Source organism: Mus caroli, chromosome 12 (genome assembly GCF_900094665.2).
Source record: "Mus caroli chromosome 12, CAROLI_EIJ_v1.1, whole genome shotgun sequence".
NCBI lineage: Eukaryota > Metazoa > Chordata > Mammalia > Rodentia > Muridae > Mus > Mus caroli.
Genome location: NC_034581.1, coordinates 105,648,752 through 105,674,704, shown reverse-complemented (window position 1 = coordinate 105,674,704; position 25,953 = coordinate 105,648,752). Strand labels below are relative to the sequence as shown.

At 43.7% G+C, this 25,953-nt stretch overlaps 1 protein-coding gene across 7 annotated transcripts in view; it reads right to left on the bottom strand.

The window, feature by feature from the left end:
- Traf3 (TNF receptor associated factor 3) overlaps positions 1 to 25,953 on the bottom strand; it is a 102,994-nt gene that overhangs the window by 48,291 nt on the left and 28,750 nt on the right. For 4 of the 7 annotated variants that reach the window (XM_021179131.2, XM_029484674.1, XM_029484672.1 and 1 more), the window contains one exon: positions 581 to 691. The gene's annotated coding sequence lies outside the window, so the exon portion shown is untranslated. Of the gene's footprint in view, positions 1 to 580; positions 692 to 9,055; positions 9,096 to 13,448; positions 16,880 to 17,012; positions 17,204 to 25,953 lie in introns of those variants that run through there. The other 3 variants (XM_029484677.1, XM_029484676.1, XM_029484678.1) reach the window with 3 other exon arrangements.

Sequence of the window (25,953 nt, the reverse complement as noted above, 5' to 3'; positions counted from 1 at the left end):
CTACAAAGTGAGTTCCAGGACAGCCAGGGCTACACAGAGAAACCCTGTCTTGAAACAAACAAACAGTTATTAAATCATTCCTGAGTCCCATAGGCCCTAGCCATTGTGACCACAGTTTAACGCTAGCTTGAAAAACCTTTTGAAAGAGGCTGAAGTGCAGGCTCTGTGGTTAATGCTGTCCTGCCTCTAAAGAGGATCTGAGTTTGGATTCCAGGGCCCTTACCAGGCAGTCACAGCAACTGTGCTTCCAGCTCCAGGGCATCTTTATACTGGACTTCTTCTGACTCCACATACACTCAGTAATGACACACAAACCCAAGAACATAGACACACACACACACACATAGACACACACAGATAGACACACACACAAATAAGAAGAGAAAGCTGGAAGATATAGTCAAGCAGAAATGAAACACAGGGGCACAGCTGCAGACCCTCAACCCAGCCTAAGACCAAAACTGAGATGGCTGAAGTCAGGACACTCAGCAGGTTCTGCAACGAGATGATCTTTATACAAAGCAAAAAGGTAACAGCATAAGAAAGAAGCCTACGTGTATTAAAGATTCTGAGCACATACCTGTGTCGTGCGCAGTAAGGAGTCTAGGGAAGCTCAGAAGGGAGGGAGAAGCTTCCACACAGACGTCGGAGCCGTGCCAGCCTTATCCTTCAAGTAATGGGGACCCTGTACCTGGGAATCAAGAGGAATGCCTGGTCAGGTCTCATCTGGAAAATTGTAAATGAGTTAAAAAACAGAATTTCAAAGCATATTTTTGGTTTTTTTTTAAATTTATTTGTTTATTTTATGTATGAGTACACTATAGCTGTACAGATGGTTGTGAGCCTTCATGTGGTTGTTGGGAATTGAATCTAGGACCTCTGCTCATTCTGGCCCAAAGATTTATTATTATACATAAGTACATTGTAGCTGTCTTCAGACACACCAGAAGAGGGCATCAGAGCCCATTACAGATGGTTGTGAGCCACTATGTGGGTGCTGGGAATTGAACTCAGGACCACGGGAAGAGCAGTCAGTGCTCTTAACCGCTGAGCCATCTCTCCAGCCCCCTTCACTTTTCTTAATACAGTTAGAACCTAACTAAATAAGCCTACTACATACTGAGGTGTTCTTTTCTTATTTTTGCTTGCTTCAGAATTTTATATAAATAGTCATGTTCTGTGAATATATACCAGGCTGGTCTCATCTTAAAGAGATCTGCTTGCCTCGGCTTCCCAAATACTGAGACTAAAAGCCACCACCCCCAGGTGAGCCACGTATATTCTCATTTTGCTTTTTGTTGATCAACATTAGTATTGCAGAAGCTGTCCCTTGTTTCCATTGTCATGTAAAATCAGCGCATAAATGTGCACCTTGGCTCTCCAGTCGCTGGTTCAAAGTCCCTGCCTCAGAGCCAATGTGACCCCATCAGATCTGCTCTGTCTACCTCAAGCATAGGCTACAGTCCTCTGGTACACTACAACAGTGACAGTGACTTCTGTACCAGGCGTGTCTTCAGAGGAAGCCAACTATTTCCCAAAGTGACTATAATAATTCACACTCCTAGAAGAAGGACCTGAGGATTTCTGCTGCTCAGTTTTCCAACACAACTCATCGGTATATTAATCCTTCTAACTAAATAGCTGCATAATGGCTTATGAGTTCTTAATACAAAATTTAGGCTATTTTGAATAAACTTTATAAAAATTTCCATTTGATGATCTCTGCCCAGAACTTAATTCTTTTTTTTTTTAATTTATTTATTATATGTAAGTACACTGTAGCTGACTTCAGACACTCCAGAAGAGGGAGTCAGATCTCGTTACGGATGGTTGTGAGCCACCATGTGGTTGCTGGGGTTTGAACTCTGGACCTTCGGAAGAACAGTCGGGTGCTCTTACCCACTGAGCCATCTCACCAGCCCCAGAACTTAATTCTTGCACCCCGACTCATCACCCCGTGTAACTCCCCACGCTGAGCCCAGCAGCTCCTCAGCTCTGGGCCTAGAGAAGGCCTGGTCTGGGCTTTACTTACCTGTGAGTTCTCTCTCTAAACATGGCCTAAGTCAAAACTTCTGGAGTGTTTACTTTTATTTAAAGAGATTCTGTCTCCCACAGAATGTGAACACAACATAAAGAATTCTGCAGCTGACAATGGCATCAGTCAACTCTCAGTAAAATGTTGACTTCAGAACAGAGCAAACCTGAAGGGCCATGAAGGAAGACCCTCAGCCGGCTGGAGTATCCATAGGTGGCCTACCTAATGCTTCCAACTGGCCACACAGAGATTTTATTTTTCTACCTAAAATATTTTCTAGCTTCCACTTATGTCTTTTAACCATGAGTTATATGAAAAATTATTTATTTTTGAGTGAGTCTTAATATGCAGCACAGCTTCCCTACAATTATGAGGCTAGCACACACCACGGCTTCCCTACGATTTCGAGGCTAGCTCACATTTGCAGCAGCCACAGCTTCCCTAGGATGACGAGGCTAGCTCACACTTGCAGTAGCCCTCCTTTTGCTTCCCGAGCACTGCTCTGACAGCCATGCACCATCAGCCCAACGGACATTTGTTTTTAAACTCTTTGTATTCCATAATTACTTTTATTCTTGGCTTATAACTTAGTTACAGAGGTCATATACTATAATCTGCATTATACCAGTGCTTTGAAATGTCCTGATACTGACTGGAACTGCAAGACTGAGCAGTTTTGGGGCTAGAGAGTTGGCTCAGTGGTTAAGAGCACTGGCCACTCTTCCAGAGGTCCTGAGTTCAGTTTCTAGCAACCACATGGTGGCTCACAACCATCTGTAATGGGGTCTGATGCCTTCTTCTGGTGTGTCTGAAGACAGCTACAGTGTATTCATATACATAGAATAAATATTTTTTTTTTTAAAAAAAGACTGACCAGTTTTTATAAACACTTTCACATACTTGACAAGTAACTCCGGTGCTATTTTTGGATCTACGATATCTGCTACATCAAACAAGAGACTTAGAAGGCAGTTACATTTACTTTATTTGTTTGTTCCATGAACTACAGCGATGTATAAAATCTTCATCATGGTTATGAATGTGCCCAGTTTCCTTAGAACCGATGTCAATGTCTACTTATCCATTCCAAAGTTATACTGTAAGGTTTATCCAAATTTATAATTAGTCTTCCTCTAAACTGAAACTTCAATTATTACAAACTGGAAAGCTGAGTATGCCTACAAATAATTTCCTTAGCCTTCTGGGCACACACATACATGACATGCCACTAACACGCCTACCCAGGGTCCTGTTGGCTTGTGAGCCAAGGTCTGCTAATGGATGTAAGCATAAGCAATGTGTGCCACTCTCAGGCCTGGCCTGATCACACACATATGCTCTCTTCCCCATGTGAGATGATCCTGCAGAGCAGGCCCAGGGTTCTAAGATGAGAGAATGGAGAGGTAGAGAAAAAGTTCAGCTGGGCTGGTGAGAAGGCAAAGGGTAAATAAAGACCCTGCCATGCAGCCTGATGGCCCGAGCTGTGGTCCCCAAAGCCAACATACATTGGGGGAAGGAGAGAAAGAAACCAAAGCTGTCTTCTGATCGCCACACACTTTCTGTAGCAAACTTGCCCACACACATATGCCCATTACATACACTCGAATAGGCACACATGTACACACACACACACACACACACACACACACACACACACACATATACACTTACCTATACACACACATGTATATACACACACTAATAATAAAATAAAATTTAAATTAAAAAATAAAAACCTTGAATCCCTAAATTACCATGTGGAAAGAGATCTGCCTACTAGGACAGGCTGTTCAGGACTTTAGTGTAGCAGGAAATTAATAAGCATTAATAAAGCTGCTGAGATGTGTCACACCCTTACCACAGCACTGTGTCTGCCATATGTGCATCGTATCTCACTTTATACAAGTGTACATCAGGTTAGTGTCTGTGTAGTATGTTTTTTCTGATTTTCATTTCAACATTTCTGAATCCTTATGCCCTCGAAGGTTCCCTAATGAGCTGGACTGAGTTAAATTTTTTAAAACTACAATTTATTATATTTATTTATTTAATATATTATATTAAATATATAATTATATTTAATAATATATTTTATTTATTTGTTTGTTTGTTTGTTTGTTTTCGAGGCAGGGTTTCTCTGTGTAGCCCTGGCTGTCCTGGAACTCACTCTGTAGACCAGGCTGACCTTGAACTCAGAGATCCATCTGCCTCTGCCTCCCAAGTGCTGGGACTAAAGGTGTGCGCCACCATGCCCAGCACTGTATTTATCTTTTAACTGGAACACTTAATCCATTTATTCTGGAAGTGATTACTCACATTTGGGCTTCAATGTGCTTTTACATGGGGCTCCTGCTGCCTTCTGTTGGATTAGTCACCATCCCCACCCCTGCTGCCTAAGCACTGGAAGTTAAATAGTTTTTTTCTGTTGAATTATTATTTAGGTAATATATAGAAACACGGTACTCGTTTACTTCAGTTAGACACTGGACTTTTGTATTTCCTGAGGCAGGGTTTTGTGGAGTCCACAGTTATCTCAAACTCAATGTAGCTGAGAATGAACTTGAATTCCTGAGCCTCCTGCCTTCAGTCTCCCATCTATGAGAGATGCTTGGCCCCAGGGGTGGCACTGTCAGAAGGTGTGGCCTTGTTGGAGTAGGTGTGTCACTATGGGCATGGGCTTTAATACCCTCATCCTAGCTGCCTGGAAGTCAGTCTTCTGCTAGCAGCCTTCAGATGAAGCTGTAGAACTCTCAGCTCCTCCTGCATCATATCTGCCTTGATGATAATGGACTGAACCTCTGAACCTGTAAGCCACCCCCAATTAAATGTTGTCCTTATAAGAGTTGCCTTGGCCATGGTGTCTCTTCACAGCAGTAAAACCCTAGCTAAGACAGCGTCTTTTATATGGTCTGAACATTTTCAACCATTACCTTTGCATGACACCTCTGTACCTGCCATCCCATCCCTCCTTTCCTTGTCTTTCTGAATCTGTCTGAAATCTGAAGCATCGTTCTATCTGTCTTCTCTGTTTTCTATTTTCCACTTCTACATCACTTTGATTTTTCTCTTTGCTCTATTACTCCAGTTGGCCACAATGGATTTTCCACTATTAAACTAACCCTTCATTCCTGAGATAAACTTCTCCTGACCACTATGGCATAACATTTTTATCTGTTGCTATGTACATTTGATCTGCCAAATGTATGGGGGATTTTTCTGTGCTTTGCTGATCTGTCACAGAAGTTTGTCTTCATCGAGTCTTGTCTGCTCTTGTAATTAGGACAGTGTCAGCTTTGCAGAATCTATTAGAAAATGTTTCCTGTATTTTGAAAAAGCTTTTGTCCAGTTAATATTTTTCTCCTATTTTTAGGTTTACTTTATGTTTCCATATGTTTTGCTTCCATGTATGTATGGGCTCTGTGTGTATGCCTGGTGCCTGCAGAGGTCTGAAGAGGGCACTGGATCCCCTGGAACTCTGAGCCACCATGTGGGTGCTGGAAACTGAACCCAGGTTCTCTGCAAAAGAACAAGTCCTCCTAACAACTGAACCATCTCTCTAGTCACAATATTCTTTCTTTTAAACATTTAGTATAATTTACCAATAAAATATCATGTAAACAGTCTCCTTTCAAGCATTTTTAATTAAGTATTTTTTTTCAAATATTTTAAGTTTTTTTTTTTTTTAAATGGCATTTGTTTAGAGAAGGTGCACAGGGACTATGGATGTCAGTGGACATCTGGCAGGGCTGGTTGTCTATTTCCACTGTGTGCATCCCAGGGACAGGGCTTCGTCCTCAGCCTTCACCTGCTCTGCTCTCCTGACGGCCCTATAGTTGTCATTGTCATTGGATTCTTTCCCTGATGCAACACACATTTTCAATGTTTCAGTGTAGACCCCACAGAGCTCTGAACTTAGGCACGGAGGCACAGGCCTCTAATCTTAGCACTCAGAAAGCTGAGACGGGAGGGTCAACAGATTCCACGCCAGTCTAAGATACACAGAGACTGCCTCAAAAAAAAAAAAAAAAACCAGCAAAACAATAACAAATAAAGCCTTGCCAACTTCATACTTGCATTTCTTCCCTCTATCTTTTCAGTTATCATTTATTTTACCTTTACAACGTCCAACATACATTATTTTCAGTTTAAATAGTCAATTTTTAAAAAGATTTATTTATTTATTTATTTATTTATTTATTATGCATACAGCACTCTGCCTGCCTGTATGCCTACAGGCCAGAAGAGGACACCAGATCTCATCATAGATGGTTGTGAGCCACCATGTGCTTGCTGGGAATTGAACTCAGGACCTCTGGAAGAGCAGTCAGTAAGAACTACTTAAAAGTAAAAATGAAGCCTTTATGGACCATTTTGGGTTCCTGTCACATTGTCTTTTCCATCTATCTGAATGCCCTCGGTTTTTCTTGTATTGTAATTCTGTTTTTCTTTTCAGTTGTTGAGGTTTTCTTAACTGTTTTTGTTTTGAAGATAGTACCTCTCTATGTAGCCCAGGTTGGCCTTGAACTTGCAATCCTCCTGCCTCAGCCTCCTCTGTGTTCTTATGTTAGCTTTTCTTAGACTGAAAAAAAAAAAAAAACAAAAAAAAACCTCTCTCTTCATTTCAGAGAGATGTTTTTGCTAGCTACAAAATTTGAAGTTAAGATTTGGAATTAAGGTTTTGTTTTTCTTTCAGTATTTCACACATAAGCCAACTGTCTTTTGGTTTACAGATGATCTGATATGCTGTTAAAATTACCTCAGTTCCCTTGTAAAATAGCATTTCTTCTAACTGCTTAAGATCTGTCCTCTTTTTTTCTTTAAAACAAACCAATTCTCTTATTTTATGTGTGTGCATGATCTGCCTTATGTATATGTGTACAGGCAGACAGGGAGGCCAGAAAAGAACACTGGATCCCTGGAGCTAGAGCTACAGGTGCTTGTGAACTGCCTGACTTAATTAAGTGCGAGTGACTGTCTCCTGTCAGTCCTCTTAGAGAACAGCACTGCTCTCAGCCAGGAGCCGCCTCTCCAGAGCCCACTGGATGCTTACTGGGCTGTGCTGTGCTATCCTTTCCCCACAAGTGCTGGAGACTGAACACAGGGCCTCAGGCACACCAGGCAAGCACTTTACTATTGAGCTATGCTCCTTGACCCAGAACCATGAAAACTCGCTACTCTCTCTAAAAAATAAAGCTCTTGTTTCGCTTTTGTTGAGTGTTTCTGTGGTGGCAGGAATCAAACTCAGAGCCCTGTCTACACTAAGCACTCTCCTCCTCCACTGTGCCCCAGACCCCAGCCCTTACTTACCTTTTTTAAGATCCTGGGTTTCATTCTTTGAATATAGATAAGTTACACAGACTTAGCTAGAGAAAACCTGAAGCAACTTTGAGCTAAAGCAAACCTGCCAGGTTATACCCTTGTGAGCTGGCTACCCTTGCCCAGGGTGAAAAGTTCTTCTTTCCTGCTAACAGTGAAAAGGCAATTGTCAAAGGATTTAACTGACACCACTGTGGTTGGAAGACAGTTATTCCCAACCCTATGTGACAGTCTGTTCTTTGTGGTGGCTTTCTCTGGCTCTGAGGTTTGTCTCTGTGTATGTGACAATCCAGACTTCAGGGTCACTGTGCAGACTCCTGCAGCTCTAAGCAGCTCCCCTCCCCAACTGTGCTCAGCTTTGCAACATGAGAGGGAGGCTGGTGGCTGCTAGCTGTTCTCCCCTTTACCTGAAGTGTGGAGACTGCCTCTGAATTCAGTAAAAGATTCTTGAAGGTCAAATGCACCTTGCTGCTACTTTTATTATGAAGCTTTGTCAGAACAAATCTACACTTGGTCATTACATTCTTGCTTTCAGAAGAAGCACATGTGATGGTAGAATGGTTAAGGCAGGACTGAGACAAGCCAGCATGTCTGTAGTTGCTCGATGCTCTTTACAGAGAGAACCATACCGTGCCTGCTCAGGGAAGAGCTGTGTGCCAGTCAGCCCGTTCTCCTGGTTTCCCTGTTTCAGAGGACATAGCCCGAATCTACCTTGTACAAATATCTAAACGCTATTGTTTCACAGTCTGCCGGTTTCTAAGTTGTTTAACATGGTCTGTTCTAGATCTGCGTGAAGTCAAGACTCACCTCCAGCACAAAGTGTAAGGACTATGTAAAAGGTACAGTGACAGAGAAGATGAACATGAATGGGAGGGCCCTGAAGAAGAGCAGAACAACATTTCATAAATAGCACCAGTCACAGTGCTATGTGAGAAAAACAATCAATACTAATATCACCTTTACCTAAAATTTTGTTTGCTAACAGATATCATTTAATTTGCTTTTTTAAGTATTACATTAAAATATTATTAATTTTAATTGCTAATGCTACATGTCCCCATAAATTCTATGCTATTTGCCTCCCCTGGCCCTGCCAGAGATCTAGTCCTGTTATTCCTATCCTAGAGCACACAGAAGGTTCCAGGAATAACTTTTCCATGAAGCAGGATCAAGACCAATGCCAACAGGAATTAACAATTGTTTTTTCCTTAGTGATGTCTGGGAAAGAGAGAATGCTCCCATTATTTGCAGCCAATGGCTGCATATGTATGTACATGCTCTCACCCTATCAAAGACAACTACCAAATGCATATAAATTAGCTTAAAGAAAAAGCACTTTGTAGACAGGCTAGTACTAAGAGAATTAAAACTGTCCTACAGCCATGAGACATACACACACAAAGCACATCTGCAAATAAAGCAAAATGCAGTCAGGTGGGGCTTAGGTGACATCTTAGTCACTGTTCCGTTGCCGTGACGAGACAGCGTGACTATGCAACTCTTAAAAGCATATAACTAGTTGGGCAGGGGTGTTACACACCTTTAATCCCAGCACTCGGGAAGCAGAGGCAGATGGATCTCTGTGAGTTCAAGGCCAGCCTGGTCTACAAAGAGAGTTTCAGGACAGCCAGAGCTACACAGAGAAAGCCAGTCTTGGAAAACAAAACAAACAAAACCCAAAAAAACAACTGGTGGCTTGCTTACATTACGATCATGGTGGGGAGTTGAGCAGCTCGAATGGCAGGCAGCATGGTGCTGGAGAAGTAGTTGAGAGCTATACCCTGACCAGTAGACAGAAAGAGAAAGAAAGACAGACAGAGACAGACACAGAAGGCAAGGTGAGACACTGGGTCTGGTGTGTGCTTTTGAAACCTCAAGGCCCACCCCCAGTGACACACTTCCTTCAACAAGGAATTTTTCTAATCCTTTCACATGTGCCATTCCCTGGTGACTAAGCATTCAAATATTTTGAGCCTGTGGGGGCCATTCTCATCCAGACCCCCAGAGGTGATCATTTACATTAGTCTCTGAGGAACACCAAGCAGCTATCCGAGCACTGACATCAAGTCAACTTACTCCAAGGTCTTGGTACCCAGTCTCCAAGCACGTCAGTTCAATTATAAGCCAAAGGCTGGCAAGTTTACTGTCTTGGTTTTACAGAATAACTATACTTCTGAAATGAGCCATCTTGTTTCCCAAACAGCCCCAACTCCTAATTCCACTGAATTAACGTAAAAAGTAGGCAAAAGTCACATAAGAGCCAGGGGACTCTCACTCAGTTCCCACATATTTCTTATATCATTTCTTTCGTTTCTAATGCACAGTATAAAAGAAGTTTCCAAATATTCAGTCAACATTCCTTATATAAATTAAATAGCTACATTAATAAATGTTGCTGTAAAAGTCTGGGGGATAAAGGTTGGAGATCGGTTAGACAGCTGTTAAGCAAGTCAGTACGACAGGCTTGCCTGGAAGTCAGAGGCACAGAAGGAGCTGTGGCCATGGCCAGTCCCACCTTTCACATGCAGGCTGGCAAGCAAGTCAGACACCAGCAGGAAACTCAGCCTACTAATTCTGAATGTTAACACTTTTGCCTGGTCTAGCACTTAGTAGAAAACAAAATTTAAGAGGACTGCCTATAAGTCAGAATGTAAAAGCTCTGGGGCAGGTTTTACTAGTTTTTAAAAATGACCTCATCCTCTTAAACTCCGTATTTGAATGCAAATGCAAACTAACAAGGAAGGACCCACTTAGGACATAAAAAGTCATTTATTCCAAGAAGGAGAAAGAAAATAGAAGTAATCGATGGCTTGAAAATCTAGCAAAGATGGTCACGGAAAAAGGATTTCTTGGTGGAACCTAAAAACTGAGAAACTCTTACAAAGGGTAACACAGACCTCACAGCACCCTACTGTGTCTACCTGTCCATGTGTCTGTCCATGTTGGGGACACTATGAAGATGAGGTTGAGACCCTGCATTCACTTACCAACAGGCTAAGAAGAGGGACTGCCCAGTTTCCAGGGCATGAGAACATGAGAACTAAAGGGAGACAAAGTACACAGAGCAGTAACTGCACACAGAGCCATAGGTAAGATCTCCCAAAGGAGCCACAGTCTAAAGAATATATAGAAAGAAACCATTTTCTTTACTAGATCTGAAAATAATATACACAAGTACAAGACAAAGTAAATGCTTAAAAAGTACTGAATATCTCATTTCATGAAGCTTGTGTTTTATACCAGTGTGTGTGTGTGTGTGTGTGTGTGTGTGTGCGCGCGCGCACGCAGGACATGTACATAGTGCTTCCTAAATGACTGGGTGAATTGGGAGGTTGCACTCTTGAGCTTAGAAAGGATACTTCTTAGGGCTGGGGAGATGGCTCAGTGGGATAGTGCTTGCTATGGTAGCATTAAAATCCGAGTTTGCATCTCCAGTATCCACATAAAAAGCAGTGCATGCTGGTAACCCACTCCTTATCACTGGCAAGCTCTAGAGATTCCAGGCCACCCAGGCTGGCCAAAATGCAGTTTTAGGCCCAATGGGAGCCCCTGTCTCCAGGGAATAAAGCAGAGGGTGACAAAGAAGACACACAGACCTCCCTCCCCATTTCTCCCCACACCTACCTCCATAGAAGAGAAGAAAGGAAGGACATCCCTCACCTTGCCACACTCAAAATGAAACATCTATGTCAAATACCTTCTAGATATTAAATGGCATTTTTAAATTATCTTTATTAAAGTAAGATACAGATTTTTTTTACTGTTTTTTTTTTGGGGGGGGGGTATGTTGTTTTATTGTATGTTTCAGCCTTTAATCCTAGCACTCAGGGAGACAGAGGCAGGCAGATTTCTAAGTTCAAGGCCAGCCTGGTCTACATAGTTCCAGTACAGCCAGCGTTACATAGAAACTCTATCTAAAGAGAAAAGAAAGGAAGGAAAAAGAAAGGTTAAACCTTGTGAAACAGAAATCCATAAGAAGTCCGAGGGGTAGGCGGTAGAGACTGACTAGATTACACTGCAGCGCACGTGTTGGAGCAAAGCTTCCTGTGCAGACTTCAAATTTAGTTCTCTTGAATATTCACTGGTTCCTGGAAAACGCTTTGAGAAACCTCTGAAAAATGTGACTACAAAAAAGAGCAGCCTTTCTGGGGGCTAAAGAGATTTGTATAAGAAGACAGTTCAGTCGACTGGAGCTAATGTCGAATATTCTGCACACAGACCTGTTAAGTCTGCAGCTGCCAGGGAAACCTTGGCATGGTAGAGTCTGATGTTTGGACCACCTTCTTTGCGGTGGCAATGATGGAGCAACCCAATGTTGGCTCAGGACAGTATGTCAACTCATCGGTGCTAGAGAGCGGCAGCACGTAGCAGGTGCCTGTTTCCTGAGACCGGGTCCCACTCTCTGTAGCCCTGACTGTCCTGGGACACTGGGATTAAAGGTGTTCTTAAAGAAGTCATGTATTTAAAACTTGTTCTAAGTTAATATTGCAACAGAATTTTAGATGAGCATTTGAAAGTAGGAAACAATAGTACATCCTCTTGTCTCGGCTTCCCTAGTGCTGGTATTAGAGGAGTAAACCACAGTGCTCGGCCCGAGGCTTCATCTAGGAAGTCTCTCTACAGCACATAAAACTATATAAAAAAAAACCCCAAGTATTTGAAAAATGTGGCAAAGCCTGGTTGGTGATGACATACACCTTTGGTCCTTGCCACTTGAGAGGCAGAGGCAGGAGGATCTCTGTGAGTTCCAGGCCAGCCTGGTCTATAGAGCAAGTTCTAGGACAGCCTGAGCTACACAGAGAGTCTTGAGGGGGAGAAATTATTTTTTGCCCTTTCTTATGGAAGCATTTAAGAGGTTTGTGTTCATGTGTGCATACCATGTGCCACTATGTATATATGAACTCCAGAGGACAACCCATGTGACTCAATTCTTTTTCTCCATACAGTTTCAGGAATCAAACTCAGGTTGTCAGGTTTGGCAGCAAGCGCACCAGTTAAGCCATCTTGTTGGCCCCAAGTCAAGTCCCTGTGCTTCCTCTTATGAGCCCATCTTTTGTTACGGGATGTCAGCTGTGTCCTTGGAAAACAGACATTCTGTAGCAGAACGCAGAATGCAGAACTCGGGCTACCAGCTAGGAGTACACAAATAGGACATGCTCCTAACCTGCGGGTCTAGGCACTTTCAGAGAGGTTTAATCCATAGATCTGCTTGTGAGACATCATTCTGTAACAGAGGTAAGGCTTATCTGAACAAGAAAACTGGGATTCCCTGTTAGATATCACCTTCTTCTCTCTGGTTGTTTGTTTCTTCTAGACAGGGTCTCGCTGTGTAGCCCTGGCTGCCCCGGAACTCACTCCACAGGAGGCTGGCCTCCCACTCCCTCTGTCTGTCTCGTGAGGGCAGTGCATCATTACACTGGCTTCCCCTCTTATTTATTTATTTATTTATTTATTTATTTTGAGACAAAGTATTACCATGTAGTCCTAGCTGGCCTGGAACCCACTAGATAGGCCAAGCTTGCCTCAAACTCACAGAGATCTACCTGGCTCTGCCTCCTGAATACTGGGATCAAAGGTGTATGCGACCATGTTTGGTTCTCATCTTACATTTTTTACAAGTCAAGAAACTTTACTTTGATTACTGTATTTTCTTTCTCTAAACAAAAGACTAATCTTAAGGTTTTGATATTGGAGTTATTATTAGTGTAAACTATGCCTCTAATCTTAGGACCAGTCTCACAAAGGCAGACACATAGATGATGGTGCTGACCTGATGATCCAGGCTAGGACCAGCCCTTTCCTCTTTGGGCCATGCCTTCCCTTCTGCCTATGGTGTGGTCTTTTAACCAGGCATGTGTGGGAATAAGGGAACACAGGACACGTAGGACAAGACAAAGGAAAAGTGTGTAGGCTTATTGTACACGTGAACTCAAGCAATGCTTCAAACCCTGTAGTCTATTCTCACCCAGCAGGATGATCTGCCACGGATGTCCTTCTGCCTGAAATGTGACCTCTGTCCTATCAAAATTGACTTCCCCCTCCTCAAAAATCTAGTTTACAGCCTCTTGCCAGAGCTTCAACAGAAATTCTTATTTACCTAAAGTGCTTCTGAAGGCCAGCAGTCATGGACACCACAGCTCGGCTGCCACCTGCACTCTTCAGTTTGAAGTTCTGCTTACAGGGCAAGGCACACAGGACCACAGTTCAACATAATGAGTCATGATGCTGGTTTTTCACTCTTAATTTGTCTGCTGAATAAATTAAGAGTCTATAGCTTTAGGTTGACTAAAGTGTTCTAAAATTAAAAAGGATTTTGGACACACCAACACTGAATACCATGTATTAACAAGGCAGTCTATGCTATATAAATTATGTTAGTAATACCCTTTGGGCCAGTGAGATGGGCTCGGTGAATAAAGGCAGCAGCTGAGAAAGAAAGGAAGGCTAAAGGCACATGACTCAGTGATTAAGAACATCTGCTGATCTTCCAGGGGATCAGGACTAGGTAGCTAGCACCTTCAGGGTAGCTTACAACAATCCACAACTCCAGTTCCAGAGGATCCTGCACTTCTGGTCTCTGTGAGTCCAGACATGTACTCATGTCTACAAGTGACACTCATACAAAGAAAATAATTTTATTTGTTTGTTTGTTTAAGGAGGAGGAGGAAACCAGGTGTGATGATGCACACCTTTAATCCCAGCACTGGAAGGCAAGCATTCTGTGAGTTTAAGACCAGCCCGGTCTACACAATGAGTTCTAGGATGACCAGGGATGATCAGAGCTACATAGAGAGACCCTGTCTTTAATTTAAAAACAAAAAAATTAAAAGAAAGAAAAGAAAGGAAAAGAAAAGAAGACAGGAAGGAAGAAAAAGAATGAAGATTGAGGGGCTGGAGAGATGGCTGTGGTTAAGAGCACTGACTGCTCTTCCAGAGGTCCTGAGTTCAATTCTCAGCAACCACATGGTGGCTCACGACCATCTGTAATGGGATCTGATGCCACCTTCTGGTGTGTCTGAAGACAGCTACAGTGTACTCATATAAATAAAATAAATACATCTTTAAAAAAAAAGATTAAGAGAAAAAAATACAATTCATCACCTTATGTGACCTACAATAAAAATCTTAATTTTTTAGAGAATATTTTATGTGTATGAGTATTTTGCCTGCATGTATATGTATGTATATGTACATGTACCACATATAAAACATATAAGGCTGGTGGTACCCATGAAGTGCACTGGATTCCCTGGAACAGAAGTTACAAATGGTTATGAGGGGCCATGTGGATGGGGAACTGAACGCCGGTCCTCTACAAGAGCACCCAGTGCTCTTAACCACCAAGGCATCTCTCCAGCCCTCTGAAATCTTAATTTTTAAACACCAGAAAATTAAAAACCAAGGTCAAGCACAATCTGGCTGGAAAATCAATTCGCATTTCAACTTCTGAGAGTACGACCCCTTACTTCATGAAATAGATCAGGACTGCTATCATTATGTCGCTCTGCCTTCATCAGTGTGAGAGTGTGTGCTGTGGTGGCAGGAGACTGACAATGGACGCCTTCCTCCACCTCCGAGTTTCAGACAAGGTCGCTGACAACCCGAGCTGGGGACTTGGTAGACAGCCCTACGTCCACCCCAGCCTTAGCACTGCTTTTAAGCCTGGGTCTTGATGCTCGCATGGTGAGTACTTTATCAGCTGCGCCATCTCCTCAGCCCCTCGATCCAGAACTCATGTGGACAGCCACGAGCTCTCTCATCACAGCAAGGGGCACACAGGGCAGAGGTCATGTCCTCCCCACGGATGTATCAGTATCAGCATACTGAGCAGAAATTATTAAATGATGAAAGAAAGAAAAAAATGTAGAAAAAAGTTTTTAAAATTTAAATTGAAGAGTTCTCTAAGTTAGAGCTGAGATTATGAAAGACCCGCTTCTGACAAAAGGCAAACAGAAGTATGAGCTGAGAGCAGATTCTGTCAGGGCGTGAGCCTCAGGGAGCAGACATCCAGGAGCAGGAGCACCTACTCTTTTTCAAACCAACCTACTCTGGGACCCTAACCAAGGACATAGCTTCTTTGGGCCTCAGTTTTCTCATCTAAAATTAAAGAACAGAATCAGTCAAAGATCCCAAATATCCCAAATGAGGCCCAGAGGTAAGCCACTGCAATATACCCACTAGTGGGTGGTTCAAAGACTAGCTTACTATCAAATTAACAGTTATACCATATAATTCTGAGTTCTACACCAAACAGGTAAACATAGTAAGTTCAAGCACACTAGGGCTTTAAAGCAAGACCTTGTCTCCAAAGGGACTTCAAGGTTGTTTGAATATACAAGGAGGACTGCTTGTTTGTTTTGCTTTTTGTTGTTTGATAGTTCTTTCCAGCTATGCCTGGCATGGAACTCAACACACAGACCAGGCTGGCCTTGAACTCCCAGAGATCTGCCACCTCTGCCTCATGAGTGCTGAGTACTAAGAGCAAAGGTGTATGTACCATGCTCAGCTTGGGGAATGAACTGGCTATAAATGCTGCCAACAACCCTTTGATCATAAAGCCAATTGGTCCTCCATTATAATTCACATAAGCTTGCTCACTAGGACCTCCTTCCCCAAACCAACCAAACAGCAAGTCAGGCTCTCTGGAGCTGGAAACTTCTAGAAAGAAGTTCTTCAGATGGACAGCAAGCTCCACCAGAACACCACACCACAGTAGGACATGAAGCTACAAGTACAGTTTGGGGTGAGGGGACTATCCGGCAATGGATCCATTCTACATGGTCCTTTTGTAACTGTGGTCAGATGGCTCCCCAACCTGAGGCTGAAAACAAGCTTTCACATAGCCTGTGACTGGGAACCAAGAGGCAAGGTAGATGTTACAAGAGAAAGAACTGAGCAGGGCAGTCAACTCCGGAAACAGGATGTCTTCTCCACAGAAAGCTGAATTTATTTACACTGATCATGTATTCAGACTCTCAGCTGGAAAATCTCAGTTAAAATGCCAGAAGGTTCCGAGCCCATTCACAAGCTTTTCAGAACACATGCAGTTGCCATGGTAACCCTGACATTATATTTCTTGGTGTCGGACATATAAAATTACCAACCATGATGCATTTGATATATTTTGGGGTCACCAACCTATAGCAAAACCAATCTGAGTTAGAATCTAGCCCCCTTCTTAGATAAACAAAGAGGCACAGCTGAAGGCAGTGCTCAGTGCACAGAGCACAGAGCTCCATCCGCACTTGAGAAAATGCTCATCTGAGGATTTTCATCCGAGGAAAAAGAAGAACTCAGGGAACGAGACTTTATCATCTCTCATATATGGCTGGTGAGATATCCTACGCCAGATCAATGAAATTATTGTTTAAAAAAACAAACATATTATAATCCATACCTACATCTCTGAGAGTCAAGCTTGTTTACTAGAAAGCCAAAGTAAAAGCCACCCCTTCTCAAAGAACATCGTGAGTAATTCATTAGAGGATATTAGTCCATGATAAATAAGACAATCCTTCAAATGTCAAAACTGTCATTAATAAGACACAAAGTTTTATTTTAGATACAGTAGAGATCTACTCAAATCACAATTATTTACTTTGACTTGGGATATTCATAAATACTTTAAATATAAAAATTCATGACTGTGAAAGCCCCTTACCTTTGTATAACCCACCATCTGAACTCATAGATGAAAACCAAATTATCAGGCACAAACTGCAAAAGCATCTTCAGTTTCTCATTCCGAGGAAAGCCCACTGCACCAGAAACTCAGCTGCTGCAGGACAAGCCTGTGCTAGCCAAGGCATCCACAGAATCACAGAACTGCAGGTCCTAGGGCATGTTAGACCCACCATCTCCTCCTGCAGCTCACAGGCGGCAGCAGCAGCAGCCTGAAGGGGAGCGGGCGGCTTCCATATTAACAGGGCTTTGCTAAGCGCTGCATTGCAGTCTTTCTGAAAGCTACCAGCCTCGGAAGCAAAGGCGCTGGAGACAGACTCCTCAGCAGAGGCAGCAGCCTTTGGAGCCACAAGGTTTTTGGTTTTTTGTTTTTTTTTTTTTAAGGATCTTTAAGAAATGTTACAAACTTCTAGAGGTATTTCTGGATTTCTGACCCATTCCCTAAAGGCTACCTGGTTTGTGGTTTATGCTGGGGTGTTGCTGGGACAAGTGAGTGAGCCAGGTCACAATGCTGAAATGGGTGAAATGTGCATAGTGACACACAGTCTTTAATACTCAAGCTGCCTGTGAGCACTGCGCACATCTGCTATCAAAATGTCAGCTTCTAAGTCCCTGCTGAGAGGCTCTGAGAATGAACCGCAGCTTCACAGCTTTCAGTACAAAAAAAAAAAAAAAAAAAAAACAAAAAAAACACCCCCTCACACAGAGGTGGGCTTTCAGAAAAAAAAAAAAAAAAAAAAAAAAGCCAACACACCAAGCACGCCTAGCTCCTGTACAGGTAGCTTTCCCTTGGTCACCCAGAATAGTAAACACCACGACGTGGTCAGAGGACCTGAAATGTTAAACCACTGGCCATGCCATGGATGTCACCAACAGTAGCGGTGTTCTAGGTGACTTTCACTTTGCATTAGTTTGTTCACTCATTGACTCATCTGGTGAACGCTATGTACTACATGGAAAGGGGCTGCGGGTGACAGTTTACCACGACAGTGGCTACAGGCACCCAGTAGGACTGCAACTGGAGAGCAGGTTATCACGAGGACAAGTGCTGTGGTCAGGGAGGACAGGAGCTATTCTGCAGATCCAAACACAGGTCAGGACAAGGTCCTCTAGGAAGGATCTACGATGAAACTGGAGGAATGGGCTGGCTGGGACGCACAGTCAAGACAGCTGTATGTCCCTGTGTAGTAAAACGGACCTCAGCAAGAGCTCATGAGGTCCACTGTACTGCTGGGGCCTGAGGCCTTGGGTTTCGTTAGGGTTTCTATTGCTGGGAAGAAACAGCGTGACTACAGCAACTCTATTTTTTTTAAAGATTTATTTATTTATGTTTATGAGTACACTGTAGCTGTCTTCAGGCACACCAGAAGAGGGTATCAGATCCCATTACAGATGGTTGTGAGTCACCATGTGGTTGCTGGGAACTGAACTCTGGAAGAACAGTCAGTGNTCTTTTTTTTTTTTTTTTTAAAGAAAGAGTATTTTTTTTTTTAAGATTTATTTATTTATTATATGTAAGTACACTGTAGCTGTCTTCAGGCACACCAGAAGAGGGTATCAGATCCCATTACAGATGGTTGTGAGTCACCATGTGGTTGCTGGGAACTGAACTCTGGAACTTCAGAAGAGCAGTCGGGTGCTCTTAACCACTGAGCCATCTCACCAGCCCCAGTCAGTGCTCTTAACCACTGAGCCATCTCTCCAGCCCACGACAACTCTTTTTATAAGAAAAACATTTAATTGGGGCTGGCTTACACTTCATCATGGCAAGAAGCATGGTGGCACACAGACAGACATGGTGCTGAAGAGATAGCTGAGAGTTCTACATCCCAATCAGTTGACAGGAGAAAGGGTGGGACCCAGGGCCTGGCTTGAGCATCTGAGACCTCAAAGCCCACCAGCCCCAGTGACACCCTTCCTCCAACAAAGCCACACCTACTCCAATGACGCCACACCTCCTAGTAGTGCCACACCCTGTTAGGCTATGGGGGCCATTTGCATTCAAACCACCACACTCGTGTAAACTCACAGTACCCCTGAGCAGCTATGTGCACCCACAGCTGACAGGTATCAAAGCCTCTGGTATCTGAGGCTTATACCTGTGCAAGGCTCATGAGGATCAAGTGGCAGGGCCAGAGTGTGAACACAGGCAGCAGCAGCAGCACAATCCTCTCTACTGCCCCCAGCAGGCTGCTAGCTTTTGGTGATTCTGACCCCTGGAAGGAGTTTCTGTCTGCAGTGGCTGCTGCTCAGATGAACTGTGTTCCTCTGTGTACCTGTGGCCCAATATGACTTGAACTGGCAGTGGGTTGAGGTGAATGAATGAGCAAACTGAAGCTATGCTGGCCACTGCCACACACTCCTGCGGGCAACCATGAAAACAGTCCCTCTTCACCTCTCTTGTCTACCTAACTGTGCTCTAACCAGGAAAATTTCAGAAGCTCCTTTCCCATGCCCAGCAGCAAGGCCCTTCTGTCATCCCAAAGGGTCATCACACTGTGCTGTGACATGTAGTTCCATGTAGACTGCACCATGCTGTGGCTGCCATTCACAGAAGACACTATCAGTCTCACTCACAGAATCCAATGACTCCCTATGAGGTAGCCTCTAGTATCATCCTCTCCTCACAGGTAGAAAAACTGAGGCACAACGGCCCTAAATTATAGTCCAAGTGGAAGCTGGGCCAGGAGCCCAGGCCCTGGCTGTCACAGGTCATTTGCTAACCAGCCATCTCCTGCTTTAATGGATACCTACAAGGTTTGCTGACACTAACTAGGAGGGAGGACACTGGCCTTACGAAAAGTTTTTTAAAATTTTTTCTTTTTCTTTCTTTGTTTTGTTTTGTTTGCTTTTGTTTTTTTGAGACAGGGTTTCCCTGTGTAGCCCTGACTGTCCTGGAACTCACTCTGTAGACCAGGCTAGCCTCGAACTCAGAAACCTGCCTGCCTCAACCTCCCAAGTGCTGGCATGTGCCACCACTGCCCGGCTTTATTTTTCTTGTTAGTTTTTTGAGATAGGCTTTCTCTGTGTACCAGCTGTCCTGGAACTCACACTGCAAACCAGGCTAGCCTCAAACTCAGAGATCTGCCTCTCAAGTGCTTGGATAAAAGGTGTGTGCCACCACTGCCTGGGAAGAACATTTTCTAATCTTCCTGCTCTGTATCTCTTTTTCCAGGCAAGATATGAATAATGAATACAGTCCCGCCACATAGTGACACCTGGTCAGCAATGACCTATGACAGAACTGAGGTCCCGGGACCACAATCATAGCGTGTGGAAGCTGTGTGAGCACGCTAGGCTCTTCCCCCCTTCAACCACCGGCATTCTGCGAACATCCTCCACCCTTTTGGGATGCATGACTGTTGATTTGACTCACTAGTAAATTCCTGACTGACCTGGAAAACCTCACAGCGAGTAGGAAATGAGCAGAGGGACAGCAGGAGGAAATGTCTTTTGTCACCACAGTGCTTTAGAGACTCACTGGAGTAGTTAAACCCTCAGAGATGCTTTCATCAGAGGCAGCTGGGCAAATTTAGGTGCCACTCTGGGCTCTCCCCACTGAAGTCCAGTAGAGCTCTTCCTTTCAAGTTGGGGATCAAGGCCTGTGCTCTGAGGTTGTCTCAATCCCACCAGCTACAGGCAGCTGCAGCACAACGGCTCAACTTCTCCACTCATCTGGCCAGTCCCTGAAGCCCAACACAGTCAGGCCCTGTGCTCCGATCTGAATGGACTAGATCAAGTCCATGTCTTAGATCAAGCCTCCTGAGCCTCCTGAGAGCACCTACAGAGGTGGAGCCAACAGCTGGTCAGCGTACAACAGACAGGAATGGAAAGAAGCTGGCAGTGGACACAGCCTGCCCCCAGTGCTGGTGCTGGTGCAGTCTGTGGTGGCTGCTTCCTGCTGCCTCTGCTCTACACAGGACTCCAGTAAGGACATAGCTTCCCACGTGTGCACTGCTCAAGCAGCGCACCTTCCCTTCAGCTAGGATGTGGCATGACTCTCGTCAGGAGAACAGCGCCAGCTCCTCTGCTCTACACACTCCGGTGCCACTCCTTTCAAACAGCCACAACTAGAGTAACTCCAGACTCCTTGTCCCAGAAAGGACTGAGACATACACCGTCAACCCCACGGAAATGATGTGACTTCCAGCTGACAATGTGTTGTAAGGCCCCTAAAAGGACAAGCTGTCTCAAAACACTGGGCACAATGGTTATAAAATACAACTGTTAAAATCAGTCATTTTTCCAAATCTAACTTGGTTTCGACCAATGAGAGGCCTTGGAATGATCAGAATAAGATCCACCCTTCACTAAATAGCCACCCTGAAATTAATACTCTTAACTCAGGCAAATTAGCTATTATTAGTGCGCATTTATGTGAATTTGACATTATAAAACATCCCTAGAGATTTCACTTAGATAATTTAAAAAATGATTAAGGGGTTAGAGAGACGGCTGGGTGGTTAAGGGGTTAGAGAAACGGCTGGGTGGTTAAGGGGTTAGAGAGACGGCTGGGTGGACAAGAGCTTTCAGGGGATCTGGGTTCAGTTCCCTTCAGAAGATCTGGGTTCAGATCCTGGCATTCACAGGAGCTCACGCCCATCTGGCAGTCAATGTAGTACCACACGCATGCAAGCAAAACATAAAGAATAAAAATAAATCTTTTTTTTTTAAGCTTAAAAACACTAGGTGGTGACTGTCCACACCTTTAATCCCAGCACTTGGGAGGTAGAGGCAGGTGGATCTCTGTGAGTTCAAGGCCAGCCTGGTCTTCAGAATGAGTTCCAAGACAGGCAAGGCTACCCAGAGAAACCCTGTCTCCAAGAAAAGAAAAACAAGAAAAGAAAAAGAAAGAAAAAGAAAGAGAAGGGGGGGGTAGAGAGGAAAGAAGAAGGGGGGGTAGAGAGGAGAGGAGAGAAAAGCATTCATTCACTGATTTATGTCTATAATCATAGCAATACTCAGAAAGGAGAATGAAATAAGCCTGGGCTACAAGAGGCTCTTCTTCAAAAAGCAAAACTGGGGGCTGGAGAGGCAGCTCAGTGGTTAAGAGCACTGACTGCTCCTCCAGAGGTCCTGAGTTCGATTCCCAACAACCACACGGTTAACTCGTAACCATCTGTAGTTCTGTAATAGGATCCAATGGCCTCTTCTGGTGTGTCTGAAGACAACTACAGTACACTCATACATACATAAAAATAAATAAATAAATAAATCTAAACACCAACAAAAGACAAAACTGAGAGCCGCAGAAATGGCTCAGTTGTTAAAAGCACTGGCTGTTCTTCCAGGGGCTCAGGTTTGAATCCCAGCATGCACACTGTGACTCCAGCCATTTTAACACCAGTTCCAGGAGATCCAAAGTACATACACAGATTCAGGCAATACACTCATACACATAAAGTTAAGTAAACAGATGAAATAACTAAATCTTTTTATCTTATTTTATTTATTTTTAGAGCCTGGGTGTCTTGTCACACTAGTTGACTTTGAGCTTGGCTTTTAGCTGATGGTTTCTCAATTCTTTTTTTTAAGATTTATTTATTAATTTATTTATTATATGTGTGCACACTGTAGCTGTCTTCAGACACTCCAGAAGAGGGTATCAGATTTTTGTTACGGATGGTTGTGAGCCACCATGTGGTTGCTGGGATTTGAACTCAGGACTTTTGGAAGAGCAGTTGGAGCTCTTAACCACTGAGCCATCTCACCAGCCCGAAATAACTAAATCTTAAAAATAAAACAAAACAACCAACCAGACAGCTAGCTGGTAACTTGAGTGTAATTCTGTACCTGGCCCAATCATCGTCATCATCATCATCATCGTGTGTTTCTGGCAGAGTCACACCCACTCACAACGTGTCACCTACTATGTGAAATATTTTACATAATGGGAAAATTTATTGTGACCTGAAAGTTCAGGGTGTTCTCACTAAGTTACCAGAAATTACAGGTATAGAGATACCTCTCTGTTAACGAAACCAAAATCAAGAAGAGGGGAAAAAAACAAAAAACAAAAAACACCCTACTTCAGATAGACACACTTTTTGATCCCTAGACCAAATTCTTTTTGTGGCTATACTTATAATTAGTGAATTCATATTTTTAAATCTGCTGTTGGCAACATAGATGATTTAAACGTAGACACTAACTATGTTGCTAGCTGTCCCTTCAGCCAGGCAAAGCAAAACCTCGAGATCGCTTCAGAGTCTGTCTCCTGCTTCTGGGAGAGGGTCTCACTACATAGCTAAGGACAGCCACAAACTCACCATCCTCCTGCCTCAGCCTCACAGCACAAGGGTTATAGATGTGTACCACAAGGCCTGGCTAGTGAACATCAAAATGGTAACATGATTTTTCCAAGACTGTGATCTCATGTGAAGTTTCAGTAGCGCCTTCCCAAGGTACTTCACTGCAAAAGCCCTTCTTCTCTGTGGCACCTCCTGTGACACTGTACCTACTCAGCATTCCCATATACTATACTTACCGTTTTTCAATACCAATGAAAGCAGATATTTAAGCAATCACAAACCTGGAATTTCTGTTCTGTTTAAAAGCCACATGTGTAACACATAGGTACTTTTTACATTACACGACGACCTACTGTGTGTTCAAAAAGTCAGAGGGTAACGACCTGCAGCAGATGTACAGCCAATCCCATCACTCGTACCTTGGAAGTGAGTTCCCAGGAAGGGATGACTGTAAAACCTAAGACGGGGACTCAGTTCCTGCTCCCTTCTTAAACACTTACTGGTTTGGAGACGGGATCTTCTATACCCCAGGTTTGCAGAGAATGGCCTTGAACTCTAACCCTCCTCCTCCACCTCACAAATGCTCAGACTGCAGTTATCTACCACGTCCATCAAGACTCGTGTAATGCAGCTGAATAAACTGTTTGCAAGTATTAGCCATAAAGTCACAGTGGCACCTCCTTATCCTGGCAGCATTGCTTAAAGACAGAATGTACAATAAAGGGGAACTCTGTAGGGAAACTACTTTTTAATTCTGTGTATCTATTTGATGACAAGATATTACCTAGGATATTCTACCGTACATGCTACATTCACTAACTTTCTTCAGAAATGTGAAAATTTCAAAATCTTAGGTTACCTATTCCTAAGAATTGCAGATAAAGGACTGTGGTTCTAGAGCACTGAATAGAGCAGGATAAGCTCTGGCTGAGATAGGATACACTAGAGATGCAAATGAACAACACGCATGTTACTGGCCAGGAAGCAGTAGCAGTCCAGGTTGGCAAATGTGTGCGTGTACCTGGGATGCGTTGGGTATATCCCTGCCTAGCTGGAGAGACCCTCAATGGAGAGGCTGCACTTGTCTCACCCAGCAAGCCCAGCTATGGCTCGTAAGGGAGCAAGGAGCTGATAAACCACCAGGGAGGAACAGGCAGAGGGAGGCTCGGAAGGCCTCTACAGGCTGCCAGACAACTGTGAGGAGCAGGGACTGCAGTGGACTAAAGGTGTGCTATGGCAGGACACACCTCTAGAGAGTCCAGGATATCCCACCTTGAGGCCCATGGAAAAGCTAAGTGTGGGAGATGGCGGTCAGTTACAATTTGGGGGGAAAGAGACAGAGTCTCACTATATAGGCCAGGTCGGAACTTGGAATCCTCCTCTTTCCTCTTGCATGCTGAGACTACAGGCATGCATTCTGCCAACTAGAGTTTTTAAATTAATTTTTAACTGCCAATGAAAACTGTGTACATTTATGGGTTCAAACAATGTCTTGGTATATATGTTCTCACTATGAAGAGATTAGCATACCCACCACTTCATCCGCCTTTTTTCTTTTCTTTTCTTTTCTTTTCTTTTCTTTTCTTTTCTTTTCTTTCTGTCTTTCTTCCTTTTTTGTATAAATATTCAAGATCTATTCTTTTAGCAACTGCCAACGTGCATTACTCTTAACACGGCCATGAATGGACCTCACGAATATTATGCTAAGGGAAACATTCCAGATGCATTCTACACAAGCTTTAAAAAGCTGAAGCAAGGTGTAGGGTCATGGTAGGTCCCAGGGGGCTGGGGGAGACAGTCTCAGGACACAAAATTTCAGTCAGCATTGAGACCTGATTAAGCAGCATAGAAGTAAACGATGACTTGAAATAGCCATGCATGTATGGACTAATCATTAACGAAGCCTCCTCCAAGCCTTTGTCATGTTATCTTTCAAAAGGAGGAAGGACAAAGTTTTGTGGCAGTAAGTCACTGCACTCCTTCCCAGGGAGGAGGGAGGTAGAGGCAGGGGGATCCGGAGCTCCAGAGCAGCCTCTGCTACGTGAGAACCTTTCTCAAAAAGGAAAAGGAACACAGCCAGAGCTCTGCTCTCTCGATGGCTTGGTTCAAGGCTATAACTTCTGTGGCTAGCTCAACCTGTCCTCTGCTTGCTTGCTTGCTTGCTTGCTTGCTTGCTTGCTTTTTGGTTTTTCAAGGCAGGGTTTCTCTGTGCCCTGACTGTCCTGAAACTTGTTCTGTAGACCAGGCTATCCTCGAACTTGGAGATCTTTCTGCCTCTGCCTTCTGAGTGCTGGGATTAAAGGCGTGCATCACTACCACCCAGCTAGCACTTTCCACTATAAAGGCTGAAGGATTTTAAGAGAAGGTCTCATTATATAATTCAGGCTGGTCTTAAATTGTAAATCCTCCTGCCTCAACTTCTTAAGTGCTGGGGTTATAGGCATGTAATATCATGTCAGGCTAGACTTCAATGGCCAGGAAAATTACTCATATTAACTGTATAGAAAAAAAGAAATAAATCAAGCCGGGCGGTGGTGGCACGTGCCTTTAATCCCAGCACTTGGGAGGCAGAGGCAGGTGGATTTCTGAGTTCGAGGACAGCCTGGTCTACAGAGTGAGTTCCAGGACAGCCAGGACTACACAGAGAAACCCTGTCTCGGAAAAAAAAAA